Below are 13,648 nucleotides of genomic sequence, written 5' to 3'. Positions count from 1 at the left end.
AGAGCTGGTGCACGAACAGTGCTGCGGATTAAAGAGCAGCATTCTTTTCAGCTCTTGTGCTGGAAGCCATTGCTTAGAGAGGAAACCAACAAAGATAAATGGGCTCACTCTGTGTGAATCACCACGGCAGGGGGAGAGAACATTAAAATGTGGTAGCACTTTGGGATAGCGTGGTCCAAATAGGACAATGTCTGGTCAGGTACAGTACCAGCCACGTGAACCGCTGTCTCATTTCCAGGTCATCTCCAAGCTGTGCTGCATATCTTCTATGGGGTGTTATTAGTTCATGATAATCACACTCTCTGCAGTTCCTTTACTGCTATTATAAAAATGCTTTTATGTTGGGTAGATGTGTTATTTATTACGTGCTAGGAGGAAATGAAGTTGGTAGTTCTGAATGTTGAACAGCAGTTGGAGCTGCACAGTTCCCAGTCCCAAAGAACCCTGTCTCCTGTTTCATAATAATAATAGTGATTTATCCCCTGTGTTATTAAGCCATTTGAATGACTCCATGCAGATCTCGGGGCCAGCATTTTATTTCTGTCATCTAAGCTGAAGCTGTAATAGCAAGGACTTTTTTTTTTTTCTTTTTTCTTTTTTCTTTTTTCTTTTTTTTTTTTTTTCTTTTTTCTTTTTTTTTTTTTTCTTTTTTCTTTTTTCTTTTTTCTTTTTTTTTTTTTTCTTTTTCTTTTTTCTTTTTTCTTTTTTTCTTTTTCTTTTTTCTTTTTTCTTTTTTCTTTTTTCTTTTTTCTTTTTTCTTTTTTCTTTTTTCTTTTTTCTTTTTTCCTCCCCTCCTTCCCTTTCTCCCTCCCTCCTTCCTTCCTTCCGAACTTCTGAACTTCCTTCCAGACTTCAAATTTCTGAACTTCCTTCCTTCCTCCCTCCCTCCCTCCCTCCCTTTTTCTCTCCCAACTTCCTTTAGGGAAATGTCTATAGTTGGCAAATGGTACAGTTCAGCATTTTCTGGCTCATACCACTATTGTGAGGACTACTTTGAAGTTCTTATTATTATGCACTAAATAAAAATTTGTTTTAAACTTCATTTAAAATTTTATTGTAATTGAAAAAAAATTGTGCACATTTATTCATATTTTTGGTAGGACATTGATACAACTCCAGTGAAATGGGACATCCTTCTCAATGACAAAGAATTTTTTCAGACCAAGCTTTTCAAACACCTACTGTCCCATGTGTTGCCTGAGTATTTAAAATTTTGGATGAGGTCAATGGGTTTAAAAAAATATCCAGGCAAAGAAAAATCTCAAAATAAAACAGAAGGTTGCTTTTCTCTTGCTCCATGATGTTAAAAATTTGTGCTCAAATTTGAGCAGTAATCAATCCCTTGTACATTGAGTGGGTTTCAGCCCACCTTAACTTCAGAAGCAGGTCTCAGTTCACTGCTTTAAAGGTCTAAACAAATCAGTACCTATGGATCTAAATAAGTTCACTTTTCAGTTAGCACAAGTTTCATTTGGTTGCACAGACTCCATGAGAAAGATCTCACAGTGATGTCTGGAGATAGAAGTGGGACAGTTTCCCCTTTTGTAAAGATTATTTTCTCCATAGCAGAGGAATAGAGATTACTTCATTCTTTCAATGTATATGCCACCAACTGTGCAATGAAATTCCTTAAATTATGATGAAATTGCTCATTTCCTGAAGTGAACACAACAAACTAACAGGCACAGTAATTTTTAGTAGATTTGGATTCAATTCAATTTTCCAGATGTTCGCCTGCAATCAGCCTAGAAACTCAAATCTCAGAACGGTGCTATTCACACAACAGCTGTTGCAAATTTTTCTTTTGAATCACACCAATCTAAGTGTGGATTTGTTTACAGGCAGCCTCAGTCTTACATGAGGAACTGACTGATTACATAAAAAACAAAATCTCAAAAATGTTCTCTGACCACTTACGTAGTTTCACTATTATTGTATTACAGCTCCTTTTTAAAGTAATTTTTCTCATTAATTAGTAAATTTAGTTTTCTTCACCAGTCAGTGAATTTTGTTGGTGAATTTCATTTAAAAAAAAAAAATATTTTTTTGTTTTTATTTGACTCAGTTTCCTATCAGGAATGTGTTAGAAGAAAATAGCAGAGTAGTCACTGAAGACCTATTTGGAGTCCACTGTCATTAGTATTGGCATAATCTAATATGCTCCAAGGAGTATAATTAACAGATGCTCAGTCCAGCAAAGATTAGCAGCACCTTTAGTCAGACCTTGTATAGTTCATACCTTAAATTATCACCCTCTACAGAACTCAGTGTCCTTTTTTTGATTTACAGGGAAAAAAAGATTATCCAGTGCTTCTCTTGATAAATTAATCTGGTCAGCAGTTTGAACAGTGTCCACCCTAGTATTTGACTTCTGACACATTGTAAATACAGTTTTTTTATCATGTCTGGAATTGTTTTATTGAAACAACTATCTAACCTTTCCTAGCTCATCCACTTCTTGTAGTTAAGAAAACAAAATGATTTATGCATGCTTACTATTGTGCACATGATTTATGTCCAACTTTTGCTGCCTAAGAGTGGTTCATCTAGACCTACAGTCAATGGAAAGAAAAATAGGATGACCTTTGTCATATTTAAATCTACCCATTGGTTCCTTTGGATCCATCTGCGTGTGTCCCCTGGCCACAGGAGACAAAAATCAGACAACCACATCTGGGTCACGTTATTTTCTCTTGGGTTTGTATGACTAAAACTTGCATCTTCTACCTTTTCAATTCCTGCCCCAGCCAGAAAAGAGCACCCCCAGATTTCCAGCTCCTGTCTTTACTTTATGGGGGGGAGGTAGAACCTGAACGCAGCCTACAGGAATGCTACTGTGCTGAGCAAATACTGAAAGAGGCTGTTTGAAGATGGCTGGTGAAAAACAACATTTATATGGGCAGATGGTGATGGGACAAGGGGAAATGGTTTAAAAACAAAAGTGGAGAGATTTAGATCAGATGTAAGGAAGTGCTTTACTGAGAGGGCGGTGGCGCCCTGGCACAGGGTGCCCAGAGCAGCTGTGGCTGCCCCTGGATCCCTGGAAGTGTCCAAGGCCAGGTTGGATGGGGTTTGGAGCAACCTGGAAGGTGCCCCTGTCCATGGTAAAGGAGGTGGAACAGGATCAACTTTAAGGTACCTTCTAACCCAAACCATTCTGTGATTCTCTGAAATATCATGGATAGAAATCTGGAGATGGCTGTAGCTGAGGGATTGATGTATTTGTGACCAAGCTCTTGTTTGCAGGCATCTCACAAGAGAGGATTTACAACTAAAAAGCTAGATAAATGGTTATCAAAATTATGGTAAATTGTTTTATTGTTTGGTTTTCTTTGTTTGTTTTTTTCTTCTTTTTAATAAGGGAAAATAATATTAAGTTTTTGTATTTACAAGGAAATTATCATTATAATGATGTAATCCAAGTAATTAACACTGAAAATTCACTAGATGTTAGGCACTAGGAAATAAAGGAGATTTAGTGTCAAAAGTTCTTATAAGAGATTAATGAAGCTAGGGTACGTTTTTTTGAGCTTCCTACAAAGTTGGTGTTTGACAACTCGGTGTGTCTGGTAATATTCTAGTGCAAATGTCATACTGATTGATAGACAAAAGTAATTTAACCAGAATGTGAAGTGCAGAACCAGGGGGTTTATTGAAATGGGTTACATGCAGGGAGAAAAGCTCAAGTTACCTGAACATACAGTATCTTTCATTCATAGTGCTACTGAGCCAAAGGTGTTGGGAATATGGTAGTGAATTATTCACATATTTCAGAGTCCTTAATGTTTATACTGCTAAAAGACTGTGCAATGTGTTAATAAGGAAGATTAAATCTGAAGGGGTTTTGCTTTTTCAGTGTTGCTTCTAATATCTTTCCAAATTTTCATGTGACTGTTTAGAAGGGTGAATTAAACAATGACTATTTAATGGACTCATTCCATCTACTTGTACAAGACCACTCTTTTCCACATTTTATGGCAATGGGCACTGTGTTCTTCTAATACATCTAAACAGAATAACATCTTTTCTTAAAAGTTAGTGGAATTACTTTTTTTTTTTTCCAGAATATTCATCTGTTTGACAAGCTGTATTATGAAAGAGCTTATCTGTTACCCATTTCCTTCTGCTATGTGGAGCTACCTAGACATCTCTAGACCTTTGGTTTTTTGTTCTATCCTTCAGATCTGCTATAGATTTAGACAAAAGTGTTCTGTTCTGTAATATCACACATACATAAATTTGCTAAAGTAAAAAGATATGCTTTTTTGGGTGGTTGTTCCTGAATGATCCTTCCAAATAGGATCTTACATGAAAACGTACATACAAACATGCATGTTTATCTGAGAAAATTTTACAGAATAAATCCGCAGCAGTTTCCAGATTTCCCCTCAAGGGAATTGAGACTAGAGAAGAAATATATGGCAATAAAATAAACCTGATTAATTTTCATATGAAGAAGTTTTGCCCACTGAGGATTTTTGTTTCTATTGTTATTGTTTTAATTTTTAACACATGCATGTGCATAGAAATCGGTAGAGTCTGCTTTAAAAACCACTGGGGTAATTAAGTGAAATTAACTTGATGAATGCTATCATATGCATCCTGATTACTGAGTACTGAAGTTCTTCCTTTAATAACGTGGTGAGATAAAGTTGTTTCAAACTGAATGTGATGTATTCAAGTTCAGCAGGCAGCAACTGGAGAAATCCAAACCCATCCAAAAGATAAAGAAAACTGTATGGCTTGTGAAATACACATGTTGAATTCACATCACACTCTCTTCATTCAAGAAAAGTTGTCTGAGACATCATCAGACATCAGAAGTGACTTAGTTTCATTCAGAAGTGATATAGATGACACACATACCCAGTTATGGTTACTGGAGAAGACTAATTACAGCTGCTAGGAAGTGCAAAAGCCTCCCAAGGAGAGGAAAGACTTCTGTTTTCTACTCTTTTTCCTCCTTTTTCCTTTCTTCTTTTAACCCTTCTTTTCTTCCTCTTGTCTAAATCTCTTCTACATTTCTATCATCAATTTTCCTCACTTTTTCTTACCCTTTAAATGAATCAGTTTCTCTTTTCCTCCATATATTCTCTCAGACTAACACCCTTCCTAAAGAGGGTTCCCACATTTTCTTTCTTTCCTTGCATCCCAAGCATCCCAAGCCTTTAGGTTCTCTTCCCATATCTGACATTGATAATGTCCACTCTGTGTTTTATACTTTTTTTTTCTTTTTTTTTCCTGCAGAATGACCATTCCAGTAAAACAAACTAAGTATTATTTTCACAAATGATATGTTCCTTAGGTAATTAATATAGCTAAGTACCTCATACTGCTACCAGAGTCAGTGTCCCCCCCTTCTCCTGGCTGATGGTTAAAAATCAGTGGAGCTTCCAAAGCATTCAAAAAACGTGTAGATGTGGCAACTAGGGACATGGTTTAGTGGTGAGCTTGACAGTGCTGAGTTAATGACTGGACTCAATAATCTTGGGGGGCTTTTCTAACTTAAAGGATCCTATGATTATGTAAATTTTTTACTAAATAGAACCCTATTAAAGCCACTGTGATTCAAGCAGCTTTGCCTGAAAGATTTGGGGTTTGGCAGACTTTTTCTGTATCCCGCATACTGCTCTGGGCAAATTCCTTGTGGAGAACAAAACAGGAATCCTGCTTTCTGGTACACTTTGTCCTGTGACAGATCTGCTGAACACAGCCTGTTACCCTGAAGGGTCTTCAGCTGTAAGTTTTTAATCATGAAGTCAAGGCATAAAATAAAAAGAAAGAAATTCTTCCCTGTGAGAGTGGTGAGGCCCTGTCACAGATTGCCCAGAGAAGCTGTGGCCACCACCCTGGAAGTGTCCAAAGCCAGGCTGGATGGCCCTTGGAGCAACCTGGGATAGTGGGAGGTGTCCCTGCCCATGGCAGGGGGTGGCACTGGATGACATATAAGGTCCTTTTTAAACAAAAACTTTCTGTCATTCTCGGATTCTGTTCTAAACTCACCGAGGCTGCAAGTCCTGGACAGTTCCCTTAAAGACACATCAACATCTAAAACTCACTTTGGGTCATGCTCAAAATCCAAACAGTCAAAATTTACCTCAGAATGGAAACCTTGCTCGTTCTGGTGTACTCTCATTTAATTTGACTTGTATTACGTGCACAAAATAATTATTTTGTCCACATGGTTGTGTATGAAGTATGAAGTCATCATCAGCATCAGCCACTGAGTAGCTAGTGGGTGTATTTTAAGGGCTGAACTGAAAAATCTCAGACTTGAATGAAAAACAAACTCTGTTATACGTCAGCAGATTTGAGGGTTTTTTAAATCAAATTAATATCCTGTTCATTCATTTAAAAAGGTGGTAATATTTTCAGGGTTCCTCAGCGCATAAGTTCACTTGAAAATCAGACAGGGTGGAGGTGTTTAATGAGCAGTTGAAAATTTCAGTCTCCCTCTCTTCCTTGAATAACCATTAAATAATTCAATGTCTCAGTCTCCCCTTATGAAATAGGGATAGCTGCACTTCCCTTACTAGGAGGGAGAATGGAAGTTCATAGAATAAATAATATTTTTTAAATATTAATGCATCTTATGTAGGCATTTTGAGTCAGCCAAAATCCTGTCATCAACTATGAGGTCTAACCTTTCATCATTAAGTGTTACCAACCTTTTATTCAGGGATTTTTTTTTTTTCCAAAGGAGCTACTATTCCTTTGCACAAAATGACCATCAGAAAAAAACTTAGCAAATTATGATTTTCAAAACTAGTGGTAAAAAATATTAATTAATCATAATGGTGCTCTAGAAAAGCTTATTTTGTTTTTATAGGCATATATTCCATGAGAAGTCAGAGCAGAAGGGAGACATGCATAATATATTTCTCAGTATTAATAAGTTCTTCTTCTGCTAGCACATAACAAAAGAGATTTTAATCACTGTGGTTATCTCTCTCTTTGAAGTGAATATCTCATATTAATCTTTAGACAAAATTGGAGCAAATGAAGGTAAAAATCTAGAATATAAAAGGACCCTCAGAATTCTTATTGAAAACAACAAAGACCCTTATTGAAACCATCATATTAAAGTATCCAGTTGTTTATTTTTTTTCTCTCTCTTTTTTTTTCTTTTTTTTTTTTTTTTACAGGAGCTCCTTATTTTCTTCCCTTGAATGGTATTCCCCTAAATAAAACTGCACCACACAAAATGCCATTATGATTTCCAGCATTCATTTCCAGAGGGGCTCCTGCTAGTCCATAGCTATAACTATGATGAAGAGGGGCTGTGGACAGCCTGTTGCAGTAATGCTAACTCCCCATCTATCAACCCAGCAGATTATATGAGTAGCATCTCCTTAGAATAGAAACTTGGAGAGGTAATAATCAATGAGATCTGGTATGCTGAGCGCCTATACGAATCCATTGCTATAAAGGACGCCAAATTATTAGCACTTAAAAAAAAAATCTATGGAATTGTAGTCATCGGGGCTGAGACTGGGAACAAAGGCATTAAGGATTGATTGAATATTTTGGTGATGGTCTCTGGTTTTAGAGTACTATATGCCATTATGGTGTATGTTTTGGAAGCTCTGCTTTTTCATGTTGTGATTTCACGATGCAGGCCAAAGTGGCCAAAACAGGGTCAGAAGGTACCACGCCTTTCCACATTGCTTTCTCCCCGCCTCGGCACAACCTGCTTATGGACAGCATCCGCGTGTGAGATGGATCAGGAAGGTGAGCTTTCTCCCTCTGGTTCTTGTGCTATTGTAATTCCCAAGTATTGAAGATTTTTAACACAGATATGTTTCTTCTTGCAATGTGAGCGTAGGAAGCAATCAAAGGCAGAAAGGAGCAGCTGTAACTCCTTAGTCTGATATTCCCTCCAGACATCTCTGATCAAAACCTTACAGAATGCAGAATCTGGTAATCAACCCAAGGTCTGATTTGTACTCTGTAGGCTCATTCACTCTTCAGTGAATGAAGACCAAAGACAAGCAGTAGTTTAATTTATAAATAGCTGCTGAGGGCCTTAGTGGAGTGAGATGAGAAAAATCTTACCGTTAGTGGCTTACATTAGAGATACCAAAGCTATTCTAGCTACCCAAAATCTGGAAACAGGATTATGAGGACTAATCTGGATCTGGACAGATCCAGATTATTCAGCAGTATAAGAAGGATAAGAACATTCACACACCTGAAGTTTATACACTCTTCAACTGACAATATTGTTCCATAGACAGTTACATACATAGTGTGCAAGTTATAATTAGCAAGTTATTACAAGCACAAGCTCGGGTCTTCATACACCTGTGGCATGCTCACTGTTGCAGGTGTGCCTTGTTTTTTATCCCCAGTATTTCTGAAATGTAGAGATCTGCTTGAACAAAACACAGAGATCTGCTTGAACTTAGACAGAATGAGAGGTTACACAACTGCACCCAGAAGAAGTAAGTTCTGCTTAACCAGTTCTCTTAAAATGACCTGCACTGCTCATCTTTCATGTATTTGAAGCCATATACAAAAACCACTGTGCACATTTAGGCACATGACATAAATAACACTAGAAGCAAATTAGGCAGTGATCCAAGATTCAGTCCAACCCCAAGACTTCGATTTGCCTTATGGTGCTATAAGTGTTTACTAGAGAAGAGGAGACTGAGGGAACTCCTCATTGTGGTCGACAGCTTTCTCATGATGGGAAAGGGGGGGGGCAGGCACCTATCCCTCCTCTCTGGTGACCAGTGGCAGGACCTGAGGCAATAGTCGGAAGGTGTGTCAGGGGAGGTTTATGTTGGCTGTCAGGAGAAGGTTCTTCACCCAGGGTGTGTTTGGGCACTGGAACAGGCTCCCCAGGGAATGGGTGCAGCACAAAGCCTGACAGAATCCAAGAAGAGTTTTGACTGCACTCTCAGGCATGTGGTGTGACTTTTGGGCTCTCCTGTGAAGGATCAGAGGTTGTACTAAATTATTCTTATGGGTTCCTTCCAGCTCAGGATACTCTACGATTCTATAAAATTTCCTGAATGGACTGAGCCAGTGCTCTGCTTCAGCAGGACCTGCAGCAAATGTCTCTCTGTGCTGCCCACCACTGCTGAGGGTTGCAGCAATTGGCATTAGCATGGCACGCACTGTCCTCAGAGGCTGAACACAACCTTCAGTGCATTTTCTGCAAAGTGCTTTTCAGACCAACAGCTCCTTCACTGACCCACATTGCCTTTCATAAGGAACAAAATATTAGGAGGTGTTTCATTGCAACAATTTAGCATTAGATGAGAATGTTTAAAATTCCTAGGAAGGGCTTTTGTTCATCGTCTGAGGCTGGGTTTTGAAGTCCTTACAAACTCTCTCTCCAGGGAGGCTGTGTTGAGAGAGCCATCCTTTCAGCTCACCCTTGAATGCACTTTGAACAAGCAGCTGCTTTTACTGTAAGCATGTTATTAATGGTCTCTTTTCAAAAGTAGATATAGTACCCTGGAAAATGTTCTATTGATTTTTTCCCTTTCCCTGTCCCTGTTTCAATCACACTCGTTTGAATAGCTTTCATTTTTGGCAACAACAAGAGATTTCTTCGAAGAAAAGTGGTGTCTAGGTGTAGCCTTAAATAAAATCACTGCTCAATTTAAGCTCTGAAAAATACTATTGATATTTTAATAGAAGATTGGAGAACCAATTGCTGGTTCAATAATAGCTACAAGGAGTTTATACATAGGAAACATGCACGAGGATCATTTTATTTCTTTTGCTCTATGTGTTAACAGAAAACAGCAGCCTAAATCTTGACTCACAGGATTATTACATGTCAAGGATCTCAGGAACATGGAAATATTTCATTCCATTTTTATAAAGTGGAAGCGTGCACTGAGATACCTATGTGCAGAGTGCAGAAGATAGAAATGCAAATAATATTGTACCACATATTTCTATATAATAAAACTCAGGCAGAGAAATATTACATAATAAATTGTGCACAGCTGGAGACACAATTTTGCTTCTGACTTTGGTTAATGTTATTATTAATTGCTTACATCACATAGAGTCAAAGTTTTTCTTGATTTTTTTTTTGTTTTTGTTTTTGTTTTTTTTTTTTTTTGTTTTGTTTTGTTTTGTTTTTTGTTTTGGTTTTTTTTTTTTTTTGTTTGTTTTTCTTTTTTTTTTTTTGCTGGGGACCAGAGAAGAAATCACAGCCACTGTGTTGGACACCTCTAAACTGAGGACATGAAACCCACACTGAATTATGTGCTACATTAACATCTAGGGAGAGACTGGTGATGTCAATTGCCATGAGTGCATCTCAGAGTGGCTGATATTTATTCCCCATCCCTGGAAGTGTCCAAGGCCAGGCTGGATGGGGCTTGTACCAGCCTGGTCTAATGGAAGGTGTCCCTGCCCATGACAGGAGGTTGGAACAAGATGAGGTTTAAGGTCCCTTCAGATCCAAACCACTCTATGATTCTGCAACTGAACTCCTGGAAATATGAGATGATGTGAGAGGTTCTGCAGGAAAGACAGGAGTGGGATTATGAGTAAAATGACAAGGCAAAGCAAGATGATCTTGCCTTTGGGGAAAGAATCTTGAGAATATATCATAAATGCACTTACTATTTAATTCCAAAATCTATATAAAACAATATATTTAAATAAATAAACAGATAAAAGGTATATGCATAATTAGTATATATAAAATAAATAAAGATAAATCACTAAAGAAAAAATCCATATAGAAGCCATCCATAAGAGGAAGAACAGAAGGAGATGGGATTGCTTAGCCTTGAGGAAAGAAGGCTCAGGAGTGACCCTATCACTCTCTGTAACTCCCTCTCTGGAGGGTGGATCCAAGTGGGGATCAGTCTCTTTTCATAGGCAGCCAGTGACAGGAAAAGGGGAAAGGCTCTCAGGCTGTGCTTGGGAGGTCCGGGTTGGATATCAGGAAGAATTCATTCATGGAAAGGGTGGTTAAACATTAAAAGGGGCTGCCCAGGGAGGTGGTGGAGTCCCCATCCCTGGAGGTGTCCAAGAAAGGCCTGGACATGTCACTGAGTGCTCTGGGGACAAGGTGGGCATCAGGCACAGGGTGGACTCAAAGGTCTTGGAGGCCTTTTCCAACCCAAATGATTCTACCATTCTAAGATCTGATATTTTCAACAAACTCCTGTCTTGCCAAGACTTTTATAATGCTGGTAACTGAAAAATTCTACCTTTACGTACATTTTCACACACAGTGAGTAGAGAAAATAACTCTCATGAATACTAGAAGCTGTTGGGTATGAGCCAGAAGTCTAACTTCTGCTTACTGATGGAGATGTACAATTATATTATGCATAAAACTTACACAACTTTGCTCATAAACCCATCTGACAATTTTTTTGTTCCCTGAGATCAGTTGTGTTGAACTTAACACTGAAAATTAAAGTTCTTTAAAAACCAAGACACACATTTGAGTATGGGTAATTACTTTAAAATTCAGGCTTGACTATCTAAACTCTTTTCAACTTAGAATATTGATTTGTCCTCTCGCATGTATAAAAAGCATCAACCAACTGAAAAAAAAAAAAAAAACAACCTCCATGAAGCCTTTGTACTCTCAACCCTTTGCCCATAAAGACTTAGATGTTTATCTGATGGCTGCTTGCCTTCTTTAACAGGCTGTGGTTACCAGTGTGAGCCTCAACTGGAGAGCTATTACATTTTTATTTTAACACTATGTCCTTCATAAAAGTTGGCAATAAGAGAAAGTACTCTATAGGATATGACTCCCCCATGGACTCTTCCTTCACACACTGACATTTTTTACATGTCAACAATGCTTGAGTGAAGATATCTTATTTAAAAAAAAAAAAGAAAAAAAAAAAAAAGAAAAGACAAAGAGGAAGGGAAAAGAGTGTGGTGAAGGCAAATAAAATAAGCAAATAAGCTGAGGAATCTCCTGGTCATGATAGTAACTCAGATGTTTCTTTTGGTTAAAATTAACAGATGAGCTTATGAGAAATTGACACAGATGTAAAAGAGGTGTGTGTGAATTAAAGGGCCTGATGCAGGTATGAAAATTTGGTTCCACAGCAACATTTATGTTTAGAGCTCCTTTCCTTTGCCTTAAGTGTGTTCTTTCCAATGCCATCCCACTTCAAATTTGGTCCCTGGCTCCACTCACTCTCACATAGATGTTTTTACCTGTAGCTGTACGCTGCCTCTGCTCTCTCCTGCTTGCTGTCTCTTACAAAACTAGTGTTAAAGTCCATGGTTTATCTCATCAGTTTTTAATTAGATATTCTTTCTGTTGGAATGTGATCCTGATCAGGTCTTCACAAATATTCAATTTAGGTTCTGCTTCCATGTTGCAATATAGAGTTGGAAAATTCAAGAAGTTATCTTATATTGTTACTTACCTTAATACAATATTTGTTCTCTAACCTATACAAAATCATTGGCTTGTGTTTAGCTTGTGGTCCATAATGAACTCCTCATGCTGTCCTACAGAACTTTTATTAAGCTTGTCATTTCCATCTTATAACAGATCATGCCTCCCAAAATATGTTAGCAGTTACTTTTCTTCACTGAATTTCAATCTAGATATGTTTCAAAACATTTTCCTAATATATAAGGGTCAATTTGAATAAAATTTCCCTCAATCAAAATGCATCAAGATTATCCCACCTGTCTCTGATCCAATAATTTAGAAGTCAGAATTTATTCCACCATACACATCACTGATATCAGGAATTCAATGGTAAAACTCAACTTCCCATGCCCTTACATTGACTGAGAACTGTTGATAAATCCTATACAGGATTTTTAAATGTTCTTTTTATTAACTAACTTGTACTCTTATTGTAGACAAATATCATTTAGGTTTCTTAGCAGAGATGGATACATGATGTAGTTATCAATCTTGCTTAACTTCTGTCATGCTTTCAGCTGGTCAGCAAAGTCCAAAAAATCAGAGCAACTATTTTCTTATTCTGCAATTGAGAATATTTTGTATTAGATAACAATAAGTAGCACTACTGAATCAACATGGTGCAAGCTGATTTAAACTACAATACAAAATTTTGTCATTATTGTACTCCCTTAATTTTTCCCTTTGCTTATTATCTTATAATATGTTAACTATTCAATCTGATGACTGTTTCATGTGCTGTTTTGTTTGGGTTTTTTCACTATCCTTCCTATTCATACAAAATAAAAGAAAAAAAAAAGTCTATTTAATTTCCTCCTTTGCTTGTGTCATGCTCTTGATATTATTTTTTGCTGTATTTTACCATTTGTGTTCTTCTTTATCCTGGTTGCTGTACTAAACACTGCTTAGCCATTATTATAATTGCTGCATTTTTCGATCATGTGGTTTATAAATTCCACCATGGGAAGCTCATCACATTTGTACCTTAAGAAAGATTTCTTTTTATCTGATTAGTTCACCAAGGGGCTTCTCGAGATCTATTGTCCACTCTGGTCTGGGAAAAAAAAAACCCTAACTAAACAAAGCACCCAAAAACAACACCAAAAAATAACTTTCAGAAAGTGGCAAAAATCGCTATTAAAATTGCATGATTAGTTATAGAAGAATCCACAACCATGAATGGTGGGAAGCCATGCAACCCCACCCAAAGACACTTAAAAAAACCAGCTTTGCTACACATACAGGAGCTGTTCAGAT

This window comes from Vidua chalybeata, chromosome Z (assembly GCF_026979565.1).
Source record: "Vidua chalybeata isolate OUT-0048 chromosome Z, bVidCha1 merged haplotype, whole genome shotgun sequence".
Lineage (NCBI taxonomy): Eukaryota > Metazoa > Chordata > Aves > Passeriformes > Viduidae > Vidua > Vidua chalybeata.
Note: the sequence above shows the minus strand (reverse complement) of the source record.